This window comes from Mauremys reevesii, linkage group 14 (assembly GCF_016161935.1).
Source record: "Mauremys reevesii isolate NIE-2019 linkage group 14, ASM1616193v1, whole genome shotgun sequence".
Classification (NCBI taxonomy): Eukaryota; Metazoa; Chordata; order Testudines; family Geoemydidae; genus Mauremys; species Mauremys reevesii.
In genome coordinates this window covers 12331014-12356344 of record NC_052636.1, presented here as the reverse complement: position 1 = coordinate 12356344, position 25331 = coordinate 12331014, and the positions used below count along the sequence as shown (strand labels likewise).

Here is a 25331-nt window from a genome sequence, read left to right as displayed (position 1 = left end):
CCGTGGACACACTTACACAATGGCACAGCAGTGTGTGTGTTGTGGAAGCTGGTCTGAGGAAACAACTGGAATTGATCACTCAGTGAGAACAGAACTAGAGTGCAGTGAGAGACACATCTCAACCAAGTAGTTGTGGCTGAGTGGTTAAGGCGATGGACTAGAAATCCATTGGGGTCTCCCTGCGTAGGTTCGAATCCTGCCAACTACGGAGAAAGTTGTGGTTCTTTAGTTTCAAAGGAGCTGGGTCTTGTCTCACTCTCAAGCTGTGTCTACACTGTTGGGTAATGCGGCTTTAAAGTGTTTTAATTAATCACCTGTTGCATGTCCACACTATGCCCCTTTTGTCACCAGAGCACATCCACGCTAGAATCTTGAATGGCCCCAGAGAGCAGTGCACTGTGGGTAGCTGTGCAACTGGCTGCAGGGTGCTTTGGGAAGGGTTTGCAATGCCTCATGGGCTGGTACAGCATCACATGATGCAGGTTTCTCTATCTCATGGGCATCTTACTAGATCTTACTAGATTGCCAGCTGCTTTTCAACTGCAGTGTGCGTGGCGGGATAGAGTCTGTGTGTGTGTGGGGAGAGGGAGTGTGTGTGTGGGAAGAGGGAGTGTGTCGGCACACTGTCTCTATGTTCAGACAGCTGCTGCAAGCAACCAGTCCTGAGGCAGGGGGAGGGGGCAGCCCCAACATCAGTCCCCGCTTCCCTCACTGGCTCAGCTCAGCACAGCAGCCTCTGTCACACGCACACACACACTGCTGCTGCTGAGCTCTGTGTCAGGGGTGCTGGAACAGGGGGTTTAGAGGGCCGTGGCCCCACCACTCTTAACTGGCTGTTAGGACAAAGGATGGAGTGGGGAAAGGGGGAGTCTTGTGGGGGGGGAGAGGAATTCTGTGGGTGTGGCCTCGGGGGGAGAGGCGGTGTGAGTGTGGGTCCTTAGGGAAGGGTTTTCATGGGAGTGCCACAGTTCAGACAATAGTGACCCCCCCACTGTACGGAAGCTCCCGCCCCTGCTCTGTGTTCGTAGCGGAGAGAGCAGCGTTCCAGGGCAGTGATTTGCTCCCGGGGCTCCGCCAGGGGCTTGGGAGGCTGCAGGAGCCCTGGGCCCCTGACATCCCCAGCTTGGTGAAGCCGGGCCGGGCTGGCACAGCGTACCCGCTCTTGCCAGGACCTCATACCGGAATGTACCAGCTTACGTTCACCTCCGGAAGGTCCTCACGTGGATCAATAACTGGTTAAAAGCCAGGAAACAAAGGGTAGGAATAAATGGACAGTTTTCAGGATGGAAACAGGTAACTAGTGGTCCTGTACTGGGACTAGTCAACATCTTCATAAACGATCTGCTGAACAGCGAGGTGACAAAATGTGCGGATGATCCAAAACTACAGAGGATAGTTAAGTCCAAAGCAGACTGGGAGGAGCTAAAAGAGATTTCACAAAACTGGGTGAAAGGGCAACAAAACGGCAGATGAAATTCAATGTTGATCAGTGCAAAGTGATGCACATTGGCAAACATAATACAACTACACGTAGAAAACGATGGGATGTAAAATAGCTGTTCCAACTCAAGTGAGAGATCTTGGAGTCACTGTGGATAGTTCTCTGCAAACATCCACTCAATGGGCAATGGCAGGCAAAAAGCGAACAGAATGTTGGGAATCATTAAGAAAGGGATAGAGAATAAGAGAGAAAATCTTATTGCCACTGTATAAATCCATGGTACACCCATATCTTGAATACTGCGTGCAGATATGGTCGCTCCATCTTAAAAAAGATGTATTGGAATTGGAAAAGGTTCAGAAACGGGTATGGAGTGTCTGCCATATGAGGAGAGAATAACAAGACTGGGACTTTTCAGCTGGGAGAAAAGCTGACTAGGGGGAAATATGCTAGAGGGCTATAAAATCATGACTGGTGTGGGGAAAGTAAATAAGGAGTGTTACTTATTCCTTCTCATAACACAAGAACTAGGGGTCACCAAATGAAATTAATAGGCAGCCCATTTAAAACAAACAAAAGGAAGTATTTTTTCACACAACACAGTCAACCTGCGGAACTCCTTGCCAGAGGAGGTTGTGAAGGCCAAGACTATAACAGGGTTTTAAAAAAAGAGCTAAATCGCTTCATGGAGGACATGCTCTGAGCCAGGATGGGCAGGGATGGTGTCCCTTGTCTCTGTTGGCCAGGAGCTGGGAATAGGCGACGGGATGGATCACTTGGTGATTCCCTGTTCTGTTCATTCCCTCTGGGGCACCTGGCTTTGGCCGCTATGGGAAGACAGGATACTGGGCTAGATGGACCCAGTCTGGCCGTCGTATGTCCTTACATCCTTATGCTCCTTTCATAAGATGCCTGGGATTCTGCCTCCCAATGTGTCCCTGAGGTCTCAGCCAAAATGCCCAGACAGGCAAACGCTCTGGGCTCCTGAAGCCTTGGCCACCCACCTAGTGCCCTATGGCTCATCCCTGACCCTTGCTGCTGCTCCTTGCTGTAGACTGTGAGAGGAGCGGAGGCAGCGCAGGAGCCTTCGGGGGACACAGATCTGAGGCTTTGGGAGAGACACATTGTCTGAGACATCAGAGCGCTGCAAACCCTGCAGCCACCCCCTCAATCCAGGGCCTGTTCCAGCCCACAGATTACAGCCTGGAAATAGGCGTGTGAGACTAACTCCTGTTCTCCCTGACAGGGCCTCCCCTAGACCAAGTGCCTCTCCCAGGCAAGACATGTCTTCGGTGCCCCCCCCCCATATGTTAAAATTTTGAATATCTTATTTTTATTGCATTTGTAGCTCAGCTCATGATTTTGACGCACAATTTCGATGCATGATTTTCTCTGTCATATAAGATGATAAATTTGCAGGCTAGGTTCTGTAAACCTGTATTTATTCATGCCATATATAAGCAAATAAAACAAATGCATTTTCTTTAAGCATATAGAAACTTTTTTATTTTGACAGTAAGTGAAATGTACTAACATCTAGAAATGGAGCACTCACCAGCACAGGGTGGGCCGGTATTAAATAGTGTTACAGTCGGAGACAGACAGCGTTAGGATGTTAACCCCAGGCCCTTTGTTCAAAGGTCGCTTCTCTCGCCTTTCCCCCATGAACTGAAGCACAGCATTAAAGAGATCCAAAGATTGGCCAATGGCATTTCAAAGCTGATCTTAACCCTTTCAGTACCCTTGCAAACTCAGATGCTTCTCACCACAGGCTGGCTGGTGGCTTTTCAGCCAGGCTCTCCCCTTTCATCAGCGCTTCAGTTGCTTGGTGTGGGGGTGTCTGTAGATGTAGGTGACAGAGAGAGATAAAGCCTAGCAAATGTCTCTCCTTTTATCATGTCCTTTCTTCCCTCATGGCTTTGCCCCCCCAATCAGAGTCAGGTGAGCATCACTGCGTCTCTCCAAGCAAGTCTGAGCAATTCCCCTGGGGTGTCCTCATGCAGGTGAGTCATTGCATTGTAGCTCCCTTGCTGGACAATGGCTGTCGATGGGTTGTTTGACACCCTGTCCGGGTGTTGGTTATTTTCCTTGCTGTTGCCACTAGGGAGCTAATATTTGGCTGACTCCCCCACCTTGCAGCACAGTGACAACCACACTGCACAATTCTCATGACTTCATATGCATGAGTGGTCTACATCTATGGGTAGAGAAGTGACTTTCAGCCGATCATATCCTTTCCCTGATACCTTACAAGTCATGCTCTATATGTAAGATCACGATGATTATGGGGGTTACAGCCGCTCCCCGAAAGGTATAGAATGTCACACTGAGATTCTATGTTCATTTGTTCTGTAACAGCATTACAGAGATCCAATGACTGACCAATGGCATTTCCAAGTGCTAAAATAGCAAGCGGTGTCGGTCTCTCATTGGCCATCAGTGACTGAAGATGTGGTTTAATGAGCTGGAGCTTCAAGGCGAGGGTGGCTCTGTCCACTGCCTTCCATTGCGCTGCTGGGCCCCAAGTCCCTGGTGGCCAATATGTGACGCTGGGAGAAGAGAGTGGGGTGGCAAGTGGCGGCAGGACTTTTGCCACCAGGGTCTAGCTGCCCAACTTCCTCCTGGTACTGCTGGCTCCCCGTTGCCTTCAGGTAACCCAGGAACTAAGGCAGGAATAGGGCGAGGAAGCAAGTAAAGCCGAGCAAGGAAGGCAAAAGTGAATCTTGTCTGCATGGGCCGCTCGCAATGACGTCCTTTTTCTGTGCCACAGCTGACAACAACATCCCAGACAGAAAAGCAGGAGGCCAAAAAGAAACTGAGCAGCTGCTGAAGTAGTTCAGTTGGGAGCGTGCTAGACTAACACGCTCGTCTATCCCCCTTTGTGCACGGGTGGGATGTTTTCTGAAAGTGCAGCAGTGCCTTTAACTGCCACGAGTCCCTCATTTCAGGCTATGCAGCAGGAAAAGACAGCATGGGCTTCTGCACCGAGTTGGCCCCCCTGACCTTTCATTCTTCTCTTGCTCTTTGTCAGCAAGGGGAAGAAAAAGAAGCTCTCCCTCAAGCTGGAGTCACAAGGGCGACGTAAGGACGACTTCCTGAGCGCCGGCTCCAGTCCTCTGCTCTGCCAGCTGACCTATTGAAGGACTGTCACCACTTTCTCCAGGTTTGTCCATCGGTCTGTGCCAGGGTGAGCAACAGCCAAGCAGATGGAGTTTCTGTAGTGTAGTGGTTATCACATTTGCCTAACATGCAAAATGTCCCTGGTTCAAAACCAGGCAGAAACATGCTGGCTTCCTTTTGCCAGATCCCCTTGCTGTTCAGGAAGGCCTCCTCCTTCTCCTATTGGCCTGTCCCTGGGATAACTCCAACCCCCGCATGACAGAGGGTGCTGACAGCAGTGGAGAAAGCACCTTGGCGTCAGGCTGGAGAACCTAGAGGACTGCGGTGTGTCACCTTTTGGAGGCTTGTGGCTTGGCCTCCTCTGCTGTTGGAGGTTGGCCAGTGGAGGCCGGCTCTTCCTGCTGGCCTCCTCTGCGTGACTTGCCAAAGGAGGAAGTGAGGCAGGAATGGGGCAAAAGAGGAAAGTCGAGCTGAGGAAGGCAGGGCAGAAAGTAAGCACATCATTGCGGCTAAGTGGGGTCAGTAGAGCATCACCATTCGTTCTGCAAAGCCGGGGGAGGTGCGGTTGGCTGCTGGGAGGCAGAACCCTGTGCCTGCCTGTTGGCATCCCAGGGGTGGCTCCTTGCAGCCCAGGAGAAGCGGGGTTCTGGGGGGAAGGAAAAGCAGCAATCGCGAGGCTGAGTGGGCTCCTTTCTGGCCGACATGGTGGGTCTGGGAGTTGCCTGTAAGCCATAAGTGGACTTGATGGAGTGAAAACCGCTGCTCCATTCTGGCTGATCTGGGGGAGCCATTAATGACTTGGGAGTGGGGGCAGGGCACTGGCTGTGAGCAAAGTCTTCTTCTTCTCTCCTGCCATGGGGAGCCCGGCCTTAAGCCTGCCCAGCATGCACTGCAGCTTGAGCATTAAGCCTTCCTGTGGCATAACCAAACTACGGCCTAGCGTAATAAGGTGTAAAGTTTAGATAGTGAATTTATCTTTAATTTCCATGGTAACTTACTTTGATCTTTTATGCCTACCACTTATAATCCTTAAAACTCCATCTTTCTGTAGTTAATAAATCTGTTTTATGAAACTGGTGTATTTTGCTTGAAGTTCTTGGGAAATCTTAGCTCCATTACAAGGCTGGTTCATGTACTATTCACAGTGAGGGAGGGGTGGACCCTGCGTAATAAACTCACTATTGTGTCATACAGGAGGCCTGTGATATGCAGGGGGTCAGATTAGATGCTCTAATGGTCTCTTCTGGCCATAAAGTTGACTAATTTCTGAAAAACCGAATGTAGCATTGGGAGCAGCGTCTGATGTTTTCCTGTCTAGCCGACTTGCTGCCTAGAACGAACGCTCCTTGAGTGGGGTGATCCCCAGGGAGTAGCTCAAACCTGCAAAGTGCCTGGCCAGGGGCAGGACATTAGACCAGCAAGGGAGGGGTGTGGCAGTGACATCACAAAGGCCTTTTGCAGGACCTCAGACTATTGGTCCAAGGTGGTGGGGAGGTGGTGACCTCACAGAGAGATGCTGACATCAGCCAGGCAGGACAGGGGCGAGGGGCTAGGGAAACCTCAGAGACCCCTGTGGCTTTGCTTCAGCAAGTCTCCTTCTCCAGGTCTCTCTTTGAGGACTGAGAGAGTATTCGGGTTCACGGACGTGAGCGCCAGGAGGAACCTCTTTCGAGTTTTCTCCTTCCCTTGTAGTGATTTTACTAGAAAACAGCCGTCCCTGTTTAGAAGGTAAGAGCCTCCTGGAGGTTTGAAACCTGTTCAGTCTGATCCATCTGGTGACAGTTGAATTCTGGGCATGGAAAACTCGAGCTTAAGGAGGCAGAAGTTTATTGCGCACCTGGGATTCTGTCCCTTAGAATCACTGGGGACATTGGGGTTTGTCCTTTTTGTTTCCGCTTTTCCTCCATCCCTCCCTCCTTTCTCTTTGTCTTTTGCTTCTTTTGTCCTTTCTCCTGTTCCCCTCCCAAAAGCAGGAGAGAGAGAGAGAGAGAGAGAGAGAGAGAGAGAGACACAGAGGAGGGCTCTGCAGCTCCCACTGTGGGAGGTCCACCCAAAAATGTGGGGCTGAAATAGAGCTCGGCCAGTGATCCCCACCAATGACCTGGGCCATCCTTTGGGATCTCTGGTGAGAACCCTCAGCCTCCCGTCCTCAGTCTCTACCCTGATTGGCTCAGCAGGGGGTTATTGACAGGGAGGAGACTCAGGTCCTTGTTGTTCTCTTTCAAGACCAAGGAAATAAGTCAGAACCAGTTCTATGTTTGATGAATTTTGCTGCTTCTCTGCATTAATTGTCTCTGAGCAGTTCATGATTCTCTCTAACCTTGCAGTTCTCCTCAAATACTTCCTGAATAATTACTGTCACTGTTGTTGGTCTGGAGCTCATCTGAGAGCACTTTATTCAGGTCATTCAGTGTCTGAAATTCAAGATCCGAGGGTTGGTTTGAAAATCAGGGCTCTTGGGTCCTATTCCCAACTCTGCCACTGACTGGCTGTGTGACCTCAGACAACTCAATTCTCCTTTCTCAGCCTCAGCTTCTCCCTCTTTCAAGTAGGGATAATAATGATCCGCTCCTACCTACTTCACAGTGCGTGGAAGCAGGGTCGGCTCTAGGTTTTTTGCCGCCCTAAGCAAAAAAAATTTTTGGCTGTCCCCATCCCAGCCCTGGGCTCCCCATCACACCCTCCTGCTGCCCGAGCCCTGGGCTCCCCCCAACCTGCACCCGCTGCCGCCGCAGCTCTGGGCCTCCCCACACCTGCATCCCCCTGCCCCCCCACCCCTGGGCTCGTCCCCCCCCAACCCACACCCCCTGCCATGCCCGCCCTGGGCTCCCCCCCACATCCTGTGCTGCCCCAGATCGGGGCTCTCCCTTCCCCACCAATGCTCCCGAACCCACACAGCCCCTGCCACCCCAGGCCTGGGTGCTCCCCCCCACCTGCACCCTCCTTCCATCCCAGCCCTGGGTCACTGGTAACTCGCTCCCAGGATGGGTCATTCAGCAGGAATTTTGGATGTGCACAGAACACAGACAGGATTGGTTCTCATATGGTTACAGAACTGCAGTAAAATGGAACAATTTTCAGCTTGTGTGATTGGAGGATACCTGGATGCATATTATAAGACTGTCCTCCAGTTGACGAAAAGTTGAGGTGCCTTTATTATTCTTCATTTCTATAGGGAATTTGCCAGTGCAATATCTCTGTCTTCCTTTCAAACAAACAAAACTAGAAAAAATGGCAATGGCTGTTGAAAATAACAATTCCAGTCCTAATAACCCCTGGGAAGCATTTCTTGCTCAATTTTATCCTACTTTTTCTACAGCAAATGACAGTGGGTCAGCATATTTGAACTCCTGAATTTTGAGGTGTTCAGATCTGGAAGGCTGGTGCTAGATTCTCTTTCTGAACATTAGCTAAATCTGGAAAGGAAAAGTCAATTTCTGCTTCTATGACTCAGAAGCGGAAATCCTCCTACGGGCCTGGTACTGTATCTAGATGTAAGTGGGGGAATGGTCCTGCTATTGTGGGGAACTTCCCTGGCTTCTGCACTACCCCGGTGAAGTGGGCTGGCAAAAGGATCTGAGTCCTCACTCCCACTTCCTTTACCCAGAGGCCTCCCTGCCCTTGAGGACTCCCCTGCCACTCTCCTGTCTGGCAGAGTCCTCGTAACCCCAACAAGGCTGGGCCCAGGATTCCTGGGGGGCTGAACCCCCCAACCCTGCTGTGGTCACCCAGGACAGGGGCTAGGGTGTCCCTCTCTTTGCACTGCGCACCTCCCTGACCCACTGATCACATCATACAATTTAAAGCAAATACAAGTTATTTAATTAACAATAAAATTTAAAAAATAAGAAAAAATGGGAAAGGTTAAAGGAAAACACATCACCCCGCTCTGAGGCGGGGACCATCACAAAAAGTGTCTCTGGACATCAGGGCACTTCACAGTCTGTTCCTTGTAGGTCCCAGGCCGCCTCCTCAGGCCCTGGCTGTGCTGCAGGGACGCTGCAGGTTGGACACTTGCTCTGGCGGTGGCCACACACTCAGGCTCTGGGTGGCAGGACCCTTCTCCCCAGCATCACCCCTGCCCTGTCAGGTTACGATCCCTCCAAGTCTGGCCTGCAGGGCCTCTTGGCTGAGGCGTCTCCCTGTGCTGGGCCCACTGCCCAGGGTTCCCCTCGCTCTCCCCAGCTGCTCACCGCACCCAGCTCCGGACTGCTCCAGCTCCACTCTGCCTCAGCACGGCTGCTGCTGCTGCTCTGCCTTCAGCTCCCTGGGCTGCTTGTCTGGCCTCTCTGGCTCCAGTTGTTACAGCTCTGCTCCCAGGGCAGGGCTGCTCTCTCTGGGCTGTGCTCTGGCTTTGGGGCTGCAGCTCTGCTACCATCAGCTCAGCTTGGGTCCCCTGCTCTCTCCTTAGCTCGGCCCCACTCCATGTGACTCAGACAATTCCAGCTCACAGGGAGGACGGGACCCCCCTGGCCTCCTGACTCCTTGAATAGCCTGCCCGCCCTGTCAATCAGGCTGACCTGGAGCATTGGCCTCTCCACATTGTTCCTGGGGACTGTCAGTCTCAGGCTCCTGATTTCCCATCGACCCCTCCCTTTTTAGTGCTGGGAGCTAGCAACCAAACACCCCACTGAATGTTAGTAAGGGGGCAACAGTCCCCTTACATAAAGCATCTAAATCCCCTGGGCACAGCTCGCCAGGGCACAGCTTGGGAGCTGCACTGGGAATCCATCCTGCAGGAAATCCCTTCCCCCCCTCTGCTAGCTTGTGTTTTGTTACAGCCCTGGAGATAATCCCGCTGCCTGCACGTGTTCCGCAGAGAACAGAGGAGCAAATTCTCTCCCTGTTCCCCCTTCCACAGCCATTAAAGGAAGGAATAAACCCCCAGCAGCGCCCTGCCCCACGGAGTCCCCCACTGTAAGGAGAGAGATGTGCAGTGACTAGGGCTCCAGCTCAGCATCACCAGGTTTATATAACTTTTGGTGATGCCCAGAACTGGTCCAAGTCCTGCCCGTCCTTCCTCGCCCCCCCTCAAAGCGCTGGGGGGGAGTTTGGGTACATGAGGTGCAGGCTCTGGGATGGGCAGGGGGTTGGGGTGCAGGGAGGCGGGGTGGACCCTGGGAGGGAGTTTGGATGTGGGCTCTGGGCTGGGGCAGGAAGTTGGGGGCAGTGGTGGGCTCTGGGAGGAGTTTGGGTGTGGGGGTGTGGGATCGGGGCTGTGGCAGAGGGTAGGGGTGTGGCACCTATCTTGGGCAGCTCCCAAAAGTGACCCACACCCCCATCTGGCAGCAACTCCTACATGGAGGAGGCCCGGGGGGCGTGGGTCTCCTGGCACCACTGCCCGCTGGCACCATCCCTGCAGCTCCCATTGCCGCAGTTCCAATGGCAGAGTTGGCACTTGGGGTGGGGGCAGCATGCGAGAGACACACCCCACGGGGGCTGCAGGGATGTGCCAGATGCTTCTGGGAGTGGTGCGCCGTGCGGAGAGAGGGTGGGCAGGAATCCACTTTAGTCCCGCTGTGCTGCCGGTAGTGGTGGCAGGAGCCCCCAGGCCCTTTCAAATCACCCGGGGCCAGCTGCTCAGGCTTTCTGACTTCCTGATGGGGAAGCAAAGGGAAGGCACATGTGCCCCTCATGAGCAGTTCTGGGGAGTCTTTTTGGGGCTCCTGAAGTAGGCAGCAGAGAGGTGCAGCCCCACCACCAAGTCTGTTTCACTGGAGGAGAGTGGGGGCTGCAGGGTGATCTCCCACCTCCGTGCATCCAGCAGCCTGTGCTCCCCACTGCAATGCTGGAGCCTCCACATTTATTTATTGACTAATAAAATTTGCAGAATTTTAAAATATTGTGCACAGAATTTTTTTGGTGCAGAATCTCCTCAGGAGTGAGACTGACTCAGGGAACCTCCTTGGGTTGTCACTGCTTGGTGAACCACTCAGCCACCACACCAATGCACAGAGAGTGCCAAGCCCCACTGCTATGTGGGGCTGGGGGCTGGGGTCGGGTCATCCACATTCAGTCTGTGCGCTTCCCCCCGCTACAAACCGCTGCTGATTTCCCAGTTAGGACATTAGCTGTTACCGATAAGGTTTGTCTGTGTTGTTGTTTTTTTTTATCTCATTGTTAGGTGTAAGAAGTATAAATTGTTTAATATGTTTAATTAGTTGGTTAATAAGATGTTTATGAAGTAAATCACTGGCTTTAAAATAAGATCCAATATGGAGCATATGAACTATTGACCCCTTGACTCCATCTCTGAGAGGGGACTTGTTTACCATCAGGACACAGGCTCAAACCAGTCCAAACCGATTTTTCCCGCCAAAACCAGCCCTCAGCGTTCCATCTCCTCACCACTTTTCCCCCCACAGAAGTGATATAAGGACGTGCTCAGCGGCTGCGTGGGCCCCCAGCGACGGCCCTCCACGGTCGGGTCTTCCCAGCGCCCCGAGCCGGAGAGCGACGAGCCCCCTCGGTCCCGCCGTGAGACTGAGGAACAGGAGGCCTGTCACCCCCATTCCTGCCGTCCTGCATCCCGGGTGTCCAGCCTCCCACGGAGCCCCCGGGGAGTGAGAGACCCGGGGGGGGCACTGGGGCTGGGCAGGAAAGTGACTCTGCCCCGGGGAACCTGGGAGAAGCCTCAGAGCTGCCTCAGCCCCAGTGGGATTTGGGGGCAGAGACTGGGGCCTGGCGGGGATCCTGTGGTGTGGGGGAGATGGGGGTGTCAGGCAGGAGAGGAGAAGCTGGAATTGCGGGGAGGGAAGGTCGGTGGGACGTGGGGGTGGGGGTGTTGAACTGTCTCTATGCAGCCAGGAAATTCCCGGGAGCGGGGGAGTGGCGGGCAGGGGAAGGGGGGAGGGGGGTTAATTGGATCCTTCCCCTGTTTGTGCCACTTGCCTCTCGCCCCCAATACAAATTCTCTCTAGTTCTGCCCCTTTTCTTTCTCAGTATCTCACATGGGGCTATAAAATATGGGGCGATTCCCCCCCTTTCCTCTCCAATGATCAGCTCTCCCGTCCCCCCCGATTTCCCCCGTTCTCCCCATGAGTCTCAAACGTCAGTTTAAAATCTTCTCTAGTGAGGGGCATTTTCCCACCCATTGTATCTGCAGCGATTTGTCCTTGTTTAGGTGGGAAATTGTTGCCCTGAGTCATTCCCCAGCACATGGCTGCCCCTGGGGTGGGGGTGGGATGGCTCAGTGGTTGGAGCACTGGCCTGCTAAACCCAGGGCTGGGAGCTGACTCCTTGAGGGGGCCATTTGGGGATTTAGTTGGGGATTGGTCCTGCTTTGAGCAGGGGGTTGGACTAGACACCTCCTGAGGTCCCTTCCAACCCTGATATTCTATGAGATGCCGGGTCTCTGCCAGGGCAGGGAAGGGAGGCGCATGTGTCCCCCATGGGGACTGCCCAGACCCCCGTTTCCCAATCCCAGTTGCTGCCCCCTAACTACCAACACAGTTACCCCCAACCATCAGTTGCCAGTCACCCGCCCGTCCCCCACTGCTGCCCCCTTCCCTCATCCAGGGACCTTCCAGCTCCCCCTCCCTTGCCCTTTTAATCAGCACCTCAAAGGGCTCCCTGCTGCCCATGGGAATGGTGGGGGTGGGGGAACCATTACTTTGTGTTTATGTATTGGACAGTTGTATAAAATCCAGTCCAACAGTCCCCCTTTTCCACTAGTTCATTAACAACAATATAAAATCCCCTCAGATCTTGGTGTTTTTCTCTCATGTTATCAAATACGCAGTTTGTGACACATTTTCTTTGCAAATCTCAAAGATTCATATAAAATACCCTAAATGTTTGCCCCAATGCTCTCTAGCTGTCTATTTCTAATTGAATATGCCCTGAGATTTCCCCCTGTCTCTCTAATTATAAAATACCAAGAAAATCTCAGATTTACAGCTTTTCTCAGATTCTTGAACCTAGATATAAAATGTTTGCAAATGTTGCCCATTTCCTCTTTATTCATTTATCAAATATTGATGTGAAACACTCAGATTTTGCCTCCTATCAACAACTGATATAAAATCCCTCTGATTTTCCACTTTCCTCTCTATAATTTGCAAAATGGATCCAAAATCTCTCAGATTGAGAACTCTTTCATTTCTGAACATTGCTCTCAAATCTCAGGTTTTGCCTCTTTCTATGTCATTATCAAATGTCAGTTAAAAATCCTCTCGGGTTTGGGGCTGTTCCCCGCGTTTCTAAATCCCAGCAACTTCTTCCTTCAAGGGAACCTGTTGCCCTGAGTTCTTCTCCATCCTGGATGTTGTAGGGGGTGAAATTGCCCAGAGATCATCTTTCCCGTCTCCTTTGTGAATCATTTGGTCCCTCCTTTACCTCTGTTAAAATGTTTGCCGAAGAAAGAGACCAGCCAGATATTTAATACCCATCAAAGCCAGAGGCCTCCCCCTGTTTGGGGATCAGTGGTTCCCAGCTGGTAACAGGAGAGTTGGCTGGACCCTTTTCTTTTCTCCAGCTGGCACGGGATGAGGAGGTCACTCTGAGTGCAGTGTGAGTTGAGAAGTATCCCAAGCCCCATGACAAATGGTCTCTGTGAGGGGTTGCTTCCCACAGTGCTAAGATGTAGCCACGTCTGGGGTGGATCCAGGGTGGCCATTATTTGCTAGTGACAGGCATGGACATTTCTTACCTATTTTGTCCCTCCAGGCCTTCCATTCTCCTGTTCAAGAGACATCCCCCAGGGCTCCCTCTGCCTGTGTGACTGGCCAGCAGGGGGCGGTGGTCACTTTCTATCCACTTCTCAGGCACTGTGAGGTAACAGTGTTGTGGGGTGGGGGTGGGGCTGTGTGGGGAGATAGCAGCTGAAGGGGGATTGTGGTGGGGGAGGCCTCTGGGTGGCTGGGCAGGGGGTACCCTAGTGAGGTTGGTGGGTTCTGGAGATTTGGGGCTTCAGGGGGTGGTTGTGATGTGCCCAGCCCTGAGGCTGTGGGTCCTGGAGGTGGGTATCGCTGGGGGCTGCAGAACAGCCGGGGTGGGCGTCTCTTGGGGAGGCGGGTCAGGGGGTTAGAGGGAGCCTGGTGCTGTGCCAGGGGCTCTGTCTGGGCTTCCCCGGCTGGCTCCTGGGATCGCTGCCCTGCCCAGTGCACAGAGTGTGTGTGGGAGAATCCCCGGCGCTAGGCCAGGGGGTGCCCCTGTAAAGCACCAGGGGATCCCGCAGGGGGAGGAGGGGTGCCAGGCAAAGGGCAGGGCAGATCCTGCTGGAGGGCGGGGGATCCTAGGCAGGCAGTGACGGACTGAGTTCCCAGTGGGGGTCCCGTGTGGGGGGTCTCTGGCTGTTGGGGTCTCTTCGTGGGGGGAACCCTTTGGGATTCCCAACCTGTCAATGAAGATCTGGTGGGGGTTGTCTGGCCGGTGGGGCTCTGAGGGGTATCTGAGGTCCCTGGCCAGGGACTCTGGGGGCTGGGTCCCAGGGAGTATCTGGGGGTGGGGGCTGGCTGGGGCTCTGGGGGCTGCTCCTGACCTTGCTTCTTCTCCCTGATTAGCTTATGCCAGAATCCTGGCTCCAAGCACTGCCCGACATTCCCTGGCCAGGCCCAGTCACTGTGATAACTTTCTAGCCACTTATCAAACACTGTGAGGTGAAATCACTGATTTTTGCTCTTCTCCCTTCTTGAAAACCTCAGGAACTTCCAGTTCCATTCTCCTAGATTGTCCAGTCCTTGTCCTGGATCTGGGGGATGAGGGGGGTGGGAATGGGGTCAGCACTGCCGCACAATGGTCTCTTCCACAGCATTCTGGACTCAGTCTTTCTGAACTCTGGTTTCACTGAGACAATTGTTAATCCAGAGTCACTGTATGGAAAGACAAGGAGTGACTCCGGATGGACAGTGGGGCAAATGAGATCAGCAATTCTCCCTTGGAGGAGGGGCTCTCATTAGCTGCTCTCCCAGAGAGCTAAAGGAGGAAGAAGCTGCTCAGATGCTCTGTCCCTCTCTGCTCAGGATACTGGGGTTCAGCTTCCTGGGTCAGACGCTGCAGCCTTCATTGTGATCTGGGAGACCAGGCTTAGCAGCCGCTGCTCCCCCAGCGGGGTTCTGTGCTGGGAAGTGACCTGAATTCAAGCTGCTTCTCTGTCTGGCCCAGGGAATGACTTTCTCCAGCTGGTCCTAGCCCCCTAGGGCAGCCCTGGGCCCTGTTAATACTAAATTCTGAGCCAGAGTCTCCAGGTAACTGACAGACCTCAGGGAAAGTGCTGGGGACTGGCAAGAAAGTGACTCTGCACAAACAGCCCCTCCTCGTTTCTCCTCCCAGTAGCAATTGCCAGGAGAAAATCCAGCCATGGGAGAGCAAAGCCCCCAGGAATGGAACTTTCCCAGCCAGAGGGGCAGGGAGAGAGGACAGGGGAAGGAGAGACTGAAAGGGGCAGTGGGAGAAATGACACATGTATTGCTGCATCCCTGGGCAGAACCACTTTCCAGTGAACAAAACAAGGATGAGACAGAGGAAAAGCCAGTTCCTGACTCCATATTCCCCCTGCTGGAGTGTAGCTGCCGTGGGGTCAGCGTCCGAGGGAATCCCCCACAGTGACTCCTTTGGTTCTGCTCTTTTCTAGCCTTGTGTTCAGAGACTTTGTTAGGGGATGAGGGGAGGGACAAGGGAAGTTAAAAATGTCTCTGTGGGCTTAGCCTGGCAGGAGGGGCCAGGTCTACATTGTAATAAACAGATTGAGCATTTCCCAGCATGGCAGAATTTAGGTGTCTGTCTGCAGGAAAGCGCCTGGGGAATTCTGATGTGAAATGAACTAAAACCTGTTCTGAGATGCCCACAACTGCCTGCCTCCCAGACAGGCTGCAGAATGGCGTCCATGTCTTGCTCCAGGTCATCCCAGCCTGCCGTGGGACAGGGAAGAGAAATGGCTGCAGTGGAGCCAACTCAGGTAGAGATTATCGGGGGGTTGCTGGTGAGTTCCTGCTGGAGGAGAGGGAGAGCAAATACACCGGAGATGGGAAGGTTTGCACAGTCTGGTTTGGAGGTTGGAGCGGGGCAGGAAATTCACAGCGTAGGGAAAGGAGGAGGCCAAGTGTAGCAAACCTGCTGTGAGTTATTTAATAACCCAGGAGGTTCGGAGGTGGAAATGCCCTAATTTGTGAAGAAAGAAAATAGCCCACCTACATGGGGCTGATAAAACTGACCAGACTCCCAGTGCTGGAGCCTGACCTCACTAACCAGCGGCTGCTGTGAGATATGAAGGGGGCACCCCTGAGTCAGGCTCATTGGAGCTGCCTCTCCCTTCATATCCTGCTCCTCACAATGAGGAGGTTATTCGGCTTCCTACCAGGAGCTGAACCTGAACCTTGCTAGGGGCTCCATCTCCTCTATCAGTCGGTGGCTAGTAGGTGTGTGATGGATCTGCTGGGAGAGACAAGGGGCTCTCTCTTCGTCCCTCACCCTGATATTTGCTGGATACGCTGAGCGGGGTCGGGGTGGGACTCTGTTGAGTGGGATCCACCCAGAGCTTCCATTTGATTGGCTCCTCTCTGCCACAAATAGTGGGGCTGTGAGTGGGGAAAGAGATCCTGAGTGTTGGACTCTTGCTCTTTCAGGGGCTGGTGACCTTCGAGGAGGTGGCTGTGCATTTCACGAGGGAAGAGTGGGCTCTGCTGGACCCCGCTCAGAGAGCCCTCTACTGGGATGTCATGCAGGAAAACTATGAGACTGTGACCTCGCTGGGTAAGGGTTCCTGTCCCCTCAGTTCTTGGAAGGGGAAATGAAGAGTTAAGGTTCACACCAGCCCCATGATGCCACCTCTACTCTGTCCTGTTTCAGCATCACCCCAATATGCCAGTGACACACACACACTACCAGAGACCCTCCCCTGCTGCAGAACACTTTGGGAACAGAGCACAGGAGCCGTATCGCACAGTGTCAAATAGCTCCTGTTTGCTCAAGTGAAACTGGGGGTTAGGTCTGGCATAACTGTTCCATACCCCTAATCATTTTTGTTGCCCTTTTCTGAACCTTTTCCAATTCCAATATATCTTTTTTGAGATGGGGCAACAACATCTTCATGCAGTATTCAAGATGTGGGTGTATCATTGATTCATTTGCTGCTTTTACAAATATGATATATGATATATTCTGTCGTATCTATCCCTTTCTTAATTATTTCCAACATTGCTCGCTTTTTTTCACTGCTGCTGCACATTGAGTGGATGTTTTCAGAGAACAATCCACAGTGACTCCAAGATCCATCTCTTGAGTGGAAACAGCTAATTTAGACCCCATCATTTTGTATGTATAGTTGGGATTATGTTTTCCACTGGGCTGCACTATGTGCTATCCTGACATCTAGTACTGCTGAGATCCTGCATTCAGTGATATCCCTGCCCTTCCTGTTCCCTTTCTCCACTGAACCCCACCAGCCCATGCTTCCTGTTCCCAGCTTCCCCAGGACTCTCTCGCTGTCTCTGAACCTCTCAGTCAGCATGAAGCAGTGCCAGGGACAGTTGCCCTCTGTCTGGAGTCTTCGATTTCTGGGACATGGATTTACTTTCTCTGTGTTGTAAGAGGCTCTGTCATAATGAGGGTCTGTGACATTACCTAGAGTACAATCTGGACTGTTAAATAGCTGTGTCCCCTCAGTTCTCCAACCTGGGGTGCCTTTTCCACTGTTTTCCCGAGAACAGCCCCTCTTGGCCAATTAACACACAGTCTCCAGCATGTAACTCACTCCCAGCTACACAGTATTGAGTGCTGCTAGACAGCCACTCCTGAATTACACCTCAGGAGAAAACCAGCAAATTCTCAAGTGCCCAACACTCCCCCCCGAAATGTGCCTCTTGCACTGTCCAGCACGCTACTGAACAACGCAAGCTCATATGAAGTCTGTCATTTCATCAGTGGAAAATGACATGCACCAGCTTGTTATCCCAAAGGGAGTTTCCAACACACTTTAATCCAAACACCCTGGTTAGATAAACAATAAACCAAGATTGTTAACTACCGAAAACTAAAACTAGGCCCAGCCCATGAAAGGGGCACTCCCAGGAGAGACTGTATAAAGGCCGGAACATCGAACAACTTTGTAAACCTGAGACAGCTGCCTTGGGAAAAATGACAGAGAGAATCCCCCAAAGTGACTCTTTGGATTCTGCTCTTCTCTGGTCTCTGATTGTTCCTTCCAAAGTAGAGTACTTTGCACTTCTCCCTACTGAATTTCATCCTCTTTCCTTCAGCTCATTTCTCCAGTTTGTCCAGATCATTTTGAATTTTAATCCAATCTTCCAAAGCACTTACAACCCCTCCCAGCTTGGTATTGTCCACCAACTTGATAAGTGTAACAGAGGCCTGGTCTACACTAGGACTTTAATTCGAATTTATCAGCGTTAATTCGAACTAACCGCTCAACCGTCCACACCAGGAAGCCTTTTAATTCGAACTAGAGGGCTCTTTAGTTCGAATTTGGTACTCCACCCCGGCAGGTGGAGTAACGCTAAATTCGACATGGCTAGCTCGAATTAGGCTTGGTGTGGATGCTAATCGAACTTAGTAGCTCCGGGAGCTATCCCACAGTGCACCACTCTGTTGACGCTCTGGACAGCAGTCCGAGCTTGGATTCTCTGGCCAGCCACACAGGAAATGACCCGCGAAAATTTGAATTCATTTTCCTGTCTGGGCGGTTTGAATCTGACGTTCTGGTTGCACATCGGGGCGAGCTCCGCAGCACCTGCAACGATGCAGAGCTCTCCAGCAGAGGAGTCCGGGCAATCCCAGAATAGAAAGAGGTCCCCAGCATGGACTGACAGGGAAGTCATGGATCTGATCACTGTGTGGGGCGAGGAGTCTGTGCTCTCGGAGCTGCGCTCCAGCAAGCGGAATGCGAAGACCTTCGAGAAGGTCTCTAAAGCCATGAAAGAGAAAGGATACAGCCGAGATGCGATGCAGTGCCGCGTGAAAGTGAAGGACCTAAGACAAGGGTATCAAAAAGTCAGAGCGGCAAACGGACGCTCCGGAGCCCAGCCCCAGACATGCCGCTTCTACGAGGCACTGCATGCCATTCTAGGTGGGTCTGCCACCACCGCCCCACCAGTGACGGTGGACTCCGAGGACGGAATAGTGTACCGGGACAGTTCCTCCTCCATGTTCGCCGATGGGGAAGATGAGGAAGGGTCTTTTGAGGACGGCGCAGGCGACATCGAACCCACTCCCGCTTTCCCTGATAGCCAGGATCTCTTCATCACCCTCACAGAGATCCCCTACCAACCGTCCCCGCCCGTTAACCCGGACTCGGAATCAGGGGAAGGATCAGGCGGTAAGTGCTACAAACAGGGAAACATTTATTTTTTAAGAAACAGGTATATATATAAAACAGGTATATATATAAAAAATAGAAATACTATATAAATAGAAATACTATATAAAAATTTTTAAATATCAAACTATACAAAAAGTAGGTCTACACATATAGGAATCGAGCAATAATCCTCTGGGGACAGTTCAAAAAAGCTCTCAGAGAGCAGCTGGAAAAGCCTCAGCAGGAGGTTCCTTGGGAGAGGTGCCTTATTGGGTGCTCCGTGGAAGCACACTCTTCCACGCCAGGCCATCCTAAGGTAAAGGGGAAGCATCGCCTCTACGAGCATGGCAGCGTATGGTCCTGGTCTGTGCAGGGCTTCTGTTAGCATCCGCTCTCTCTGAGTCCACCTGACACGCCTCAGGGTAATGTCGTTCTGGAAGTGCTGCATCTAATGAGGGGAATTAGTGTACTGTTACTATTGTGAATGGTAGACTTTTACTTTGCATAAGAATGACCCTCGCTTAACAGACTTTTACTTTGCATAAGAATGACCCTCGCTTAACAGACTTTTACTTTGCATAAGAATGACCCTCGCTTAACAGCCACGTGTTGGAGACCACAGAGGAAAAGCATACAGTGATCTTTCCCGTGCACTGGCAGGAGGGGCTGCAAAAGGGTCATCTTTTCTGCTTTGCACATTGCCTTTAGCAGGAGAGCACAGCTAACCACTAACTGATAAGCAGTATGTACTGTAAGGCTTATCAGGACTTTGTGCAAGAGGGATGCAGCTGTCTCTCCTCGCTTGTGCGCTATCCAGTGCAATGGCGCCGCCAATGAGCGTATTCCGAAATCTCGGACTAGTTCTGAGATCTCCTGAGACTTGGTTCCCTCTTTGGTCTTGTTAACTGAAACTGACTAGACTGTGTTTACTGTTGGCAAACATGTATGTGTTCAAGGAAATCACCTACTTTTTCGCATCACACAGCTTCGGCTCCTTCCCGACTGCCCCGCATCCTCACGCAGAGGCTGGCTCAGATTAGACGCCGAAAGAAAAGACTAGGGACGACATGTTCCAGGAACTGATGGCCTGCTCCAGAGCGGAGGCGGCAGAGCAGAGACAGTGGAGGGAGACCCTGTGTCAGCAGCATCGCACACACCTGGAACGGGAGGATAGGTGGCGGCAGGAAGACCAGCAGGCGACTCAAACGCTGCTTGGTCTAATGAGGGAGCAAACGGACACGCTCCGGCGCCTTGTAGATGTTCTGCAAGACCGCAGGCAGGAGGAGAGAGCCCCCCTGCAGTGCATCTGCAACCGCCCTCCAACGCCAAGAAGTCTTGTCCCCCCCTCACCCAAAGTTACAAGAAGGAGGGGCGGTAGGGGCCGTGAGAACTGTCCCTGCACCGCAGCAGACCGATAATGTTCGAGACAACTCTCGCGCTGTAAATTTGTACAAGCTCTTTTCTTACAGCATCAACCAGTCCCAACTCCAAGTTTAAACCCCCCACTGTGTACTACATTATTAAAAGAGGTTTGGTGTTACTCACTATTTCCGTCACGTTTCTGGTGTCAGAAGACTTTCTGTGGGTGTGTGTGTGTGTGGGGGGGGATTGTAATTTCAGTGCATAGCCCACAGTGCCATGGTACAGACTTGGGTGCAGGGTCAACTGCAGGGCACACACAGACTGCAGTCACTAGGCACCAGGGACAGTCTATGTGGTGTATGCTGCCCCGGGTCTTTCCTTGATGTGTATGCTTGTCCAGGGTCCTGGTGCCTGCCATCCCCGAATGTAAAGGCAGGCTTCCCTTCACATGCACTTGGACCGTAGCCACGATCCTCCCCGGTGCCCTGAGCCCCAAAAAGAGCCCTCATCCAGGGGCAGATACTCACCCTTCCCCCACACCCCTCACCCCTTCCAACGCCCAAACCCACAGCCGTCATGTTAACCCCTATCCAAAGACGGCACCCCACGCCCCATCCAGCAAACCCACCCAATCCAGCAACCCACCCCCAACAAGCACAACCACCGTAAACCGTCCCCCACCCCGCAGACCTATGTAGGAGCAGGAGGCTGTCCGTCCTCTTTTGGACAAGCGGTCTGTACATCAGTGCACACCTTACCCAGCACAGAATGCTTCCATGTTTCAACCAAGAAACAGAAATGCAAAGTCAACGAAAGATTTATTATTAATTACTGAAACATGTCCTTAGTTTTAAAACGTCCTTTGGAAGTGGGGGAAACTTGGTTTGTGATCAGGGTCTCTTAAAATCAAGTGTACAGTCACAGGTTACCCTGCTCTGCGAGGAAACTCGCTTTCAAAGCCTCCCTGATGCACATCGCTTCCCGCTGGGATATTCTCTCGGCACGGGTGTCTGGCTGATCGTAAACAGCAGCCAGGCGATTTGCCTCAACCTCCCAAGCGGCCAAAAAGGTCTCGCCCTTGCTCTCACAGAGATTGTGGAGCACACAGCAAGCAGCAATAACTACGGGGATATTCTTTTCGCTGATGTCCGAGCGAGTCAGTAAGCTCCGCCATCTCCCCTTGAGATGTCCGAAAGCACACTCCACCACCATTCTGCACTTGCTCAGCCGGTAGTTGAAGAGTTCCTTCTCACTGTCCAAGGCGCCTGTATAGGGCTTCATGAGCCAGGGCATTAGCGGTAGGCCGGGTCCCCGAGGATCACTGTAGGCATCTGCACATCCCCAACCGTTATTTTGTGGTCCGGGAAGAAAGTACCTGCCTGGAGGCATCTAAACAGACCAGAGTTCCTGAACACACGCGCGTCATGAACCTTGCCCGCCCACCCGACGTTGATGTTGGTAAAACATCCCCTATGGTCCACCACAGCTTGCAGCACCATTGAAAAGTAGCCCTTTCGGTTAATGTACTCGCTGGCCTGGTGGGCTGGTGCCAGGATAGGGATGTGAGTCCCATCTATAGCCCCACCGCAGTTTGGGAATCCCATCGCGGCGAAGCCATCTATGATGACCTGGACATTTCCGAGAGTCACTACCTTTGAGAGCAGTTGCTGAACGATTGCGTGGGCTACTTGAATGACAGCAATCCCCACGGTAGATTTGCCCACGCCAAAGTGGTTCGCTACTGACCGGTAGCTGTCTGGCGTGGCAAGTTTCCAGAGGGCTATGGCCACTCGCTTCTGCACACTCAGGGCTGCTCGCATCCTTGTGTCCTGGCGCTTCAGGGCAGGGGACAGCAAGTCACACAGTTCAAGGAAAGTGCCCTTACGCATCTGAAGTTTCGCAGCCACTCTGTGTCATCCCAGACCTGCAGCACTATGCGGTCCCACCAGTCCGTGCTTGTTTCCCGGGCCCAGAATCGCTGCCCACACCATGAACGTGACCCATTGCCACCATGATCTCCACTGCCCGGCGTACCCTGGTTTCTGAGAGGTCTGTGCCACTCTCCTCACCGCGCTGCCGGAGCCTCCTCGCCCGGTTTCTCAGCAGCTGACTGTGGAAGAGGTGGACGATAAGATGCGAGGAGTTGACAACGGCCATAAGTGCAGCGATGATCGCAGCGGGCTCCATGCTCGCAGTGCTGTGGCGTCCGCGCTGTAACCGACCAGACAAGGGCGCGAACAGATTTCCCGCCGGGCGCTTTCAAGGAAGAGAGGAGGCGTGATTGACGGTTCAATGACGACACTAACCCAAAACCACCCTCGACACATTTTTTCCCCAGCATGCATTGGGGGAAATCCCAGAATTCCAATGGGCAGCGGGAGTGCGGGAACTGTGATAGCTTCCCACAGTGCACCGCTTCCAAAGTCGAAGCTGGCCCCGTGAATGTGGACTCAGAAGTTCGAATTTGTGTATTTAGTATGGATACACAAATTCGACTTATTAAGGTCGAATCCACAAATTCGACTTAAGTAGATTCGAAATAGTCTTGTAGTGTAGACAAGGCCAGAGAGACTGTTACTGGGAGGGTTTCACCATTTGTCAGAGGGTTACACCCTGGTGGGAGGGCGCTAGACCTGTACTGGGATACGGTCACTCTGTGCTTCACAGTGTGGCAGAACCTAGAATGTCCATTAGCAGGGGAAAACCTGGGGGGAATCGGCTTGTGGAATGGACAAAAGCCCCATCTGAATTCTTACACCTTGCCCTTTTCACCCCATCAGGCTACAGAATAACGTCCATGGTTTGCTCCAGATCATCCCGTCCTCCCTGGGGGAAAGAAATGGCTGCAATGGAGCTGGCTCAGGTAAGGGATTCTCAGGGAGCTGGTGGTGGGTTCTGCATGGAGGGAGAGGAGCAGTACATGCATAAGAGGGTGGGAATTGCTAGAGGTGGTGGGAGGCAGGAAATATCTCGGGTGGAGAAAGGGAGAGGACAGAATGTGACAAACCTGCTGACACTAGTGTAGTTTAGGGTGTGATGGGTTGTCACCCCCAGGGGCAGTCTGGGAACCGCTGTGCCCTCTAACCCTCAAGCTGGGCTGACCCTTCTCACACTGCTTTGCTGGAGATTCAGCCAGCCTCCAGGCCCTGTTATCACCCAACACGACAGCAGGTGGTGCCATACACCCAACTAAGCTACCTGAGCGCTTTACCTGAGCCACTGAAGGAGAGAGAGAAAACAGCCAATTTCCCAGCTCCCCAACCTTGCACACTTGCTGTAGTATAAATTCAGAATTATACCCTCTTATAGTGCACAGGGATCTCTATAATCTAGCTCATTAATATAGTTCACCTTCCTCGATATGGGAAAGATGTGCACAGCGAGCTTGTGCTAACTAAGCTGAGATTTTCCCAGACACTTCACTCAAAATACGCTGGTTAAGATAAAGCATAAAACAAGTTTATTAGCTGCAGAAAGACAGATTAATTGATTATAAGTGATAACAAACAGATCAAAGCAGATTATTTAGCAAATATCGAAACTCAAACTACGCCTAACATACTATCTGGATAGAATTTGAATTAGCAGTTTCTCACCCTGACTAATTGATACAAGCAGTCCACCAAGTTTCCATACACAAGCTAGAAAACCCTTTACCCTGGGACCAGCACTCCACTTCAGTTTTTGTTTCTTAGGTCTTTCCAGGAGTTCTCTTGTGTGGGGAATGAGACCAAGGGATGACGTCACAACCCACCTTATTTGCTTTTCCATATGGCGGGAACCCTTTGTTCCAAACTCAGTTCCCAGTCCAGTTTGTGGAAAAATACAGGTACTAAAATGGAGTTTAGTGTCATGTGGTCTGGTCACAGGCCCTTCTGCGTCATAGTATCCATGACTAATAGGTTGGCTGAAACATTCACAGGAAGGCTAAGCTCTTCCACAGTCCATTGTCTTTGTTGATGAGCCATCAGCACTGTCTGGCTTCTTCATTGTTGTACCTGAAAGGCTCGTTGTGGGTGTTACCCAGAGTAAGCACATTTGAAATACAGATACAGAGTCAGTATCCATAACTTCAGATACGAACGTGATATGTGCACACAAATAGGATAATCATATTCAGCAAATTATAACTTTTCCAGTGACACCACACATGATGCATCTTGTACAAAATACATCATAATTATGTCCTAATCATATTATAACCATACCACTATGATGAATATGGGGTGTAGTGTCAGATAGGGCCTAATTTCAAGGCACAGGAGTTGGGAATGGAACTTGCCCTCTTTGTGGAACAGGAAATAACCCTCCAGCCAGGGCTGGGAAAACTTCCCAGACTCCCAGTGATGGAGCCTGAATCTACTCACACTTCATTCTACTCACAACCCCAATCGTTGTGGCAACTGCAAACTTTATCAGTGATGATTTTATACTCTCTTCTAGCTCATGGATAAGAATGTTAAATAGCACAGGGCCAAGAACCAGTCCCTGCGGAACCTGCTAGAAAGAAATCCACTCGACCCTGGTTCCCCATTTACTATCACAGTTTTTAATCTATTTAATGTATGCTGTGTTTATTTTGTATCAGTCTAGCTTTTTTAGTAAAAATATTGTGCTGATCAAGTCATATCCCTTACAGAAGTTTAGGTAAATTACATCAATACTATTAGCTGCAACCAAACTTTTGATCTCCTCCGGTAAGGATATCCCGTTAGTTTGATAGGCTCTATTTTCTCTAAACCTTTGTTAGTGGGCACTAATCATATTACCCTTCTTTGATTCTTTATTAATGAATGAAATCCAGTATTGGCTGCTCCATTATCTTCACGAGTATAGATGTCAGACTTCAGGTCTTTTAGAAAGTCTTGGATACAAGTTATCTGGACCCGCTGATTTAAACATGTCTGACTTTAATAGCTACTGTTTAATGTCCTCATGACTTCTTGTTGGAATGGAAAGAGTGTCGCCATCAACATCTTATGATACGAGTACATCATCTGTTTTTCTCCAAATCCAGGAGAGAAATATTTATTGAGGACTTTTACCTCTTCTGCATTATTTTTGATAATTCTGCCATTTCTATTAGTAAAGTACCATTGTTAGGATTAAGTTTGCACATAATATACTTTTAAAATCTTCCTTCTTATTGTCATT

At 51.5% G+C, this 25331-nt stretch overlaps 2 non-coding genes and 1 pseudogene across 2 annotated transcripts; 2 read left to right on the top strand and 1 right to left on the bottom strand.

Annotated features, from left to right (window-relative positions):
• LOC120381497 overlaps positions 1–25331 on the bottom strand; it is a 265866-nt pseudogene that overhangs the window by 63713 nt on the left and 176822 nt on the right.
• TRNAS-AGA lies at positions 127–208 on the top strand. The gene has a single exon. It is a non-coding gene; the product is annotated as a tRNA-Ser (tRNA).
• TRNAV-AAC lies at positions 4653–4725 on the top strand. The gene has a single exon. It is a non-coding gene; the product is annotated as a tRNA-Val (tRNA).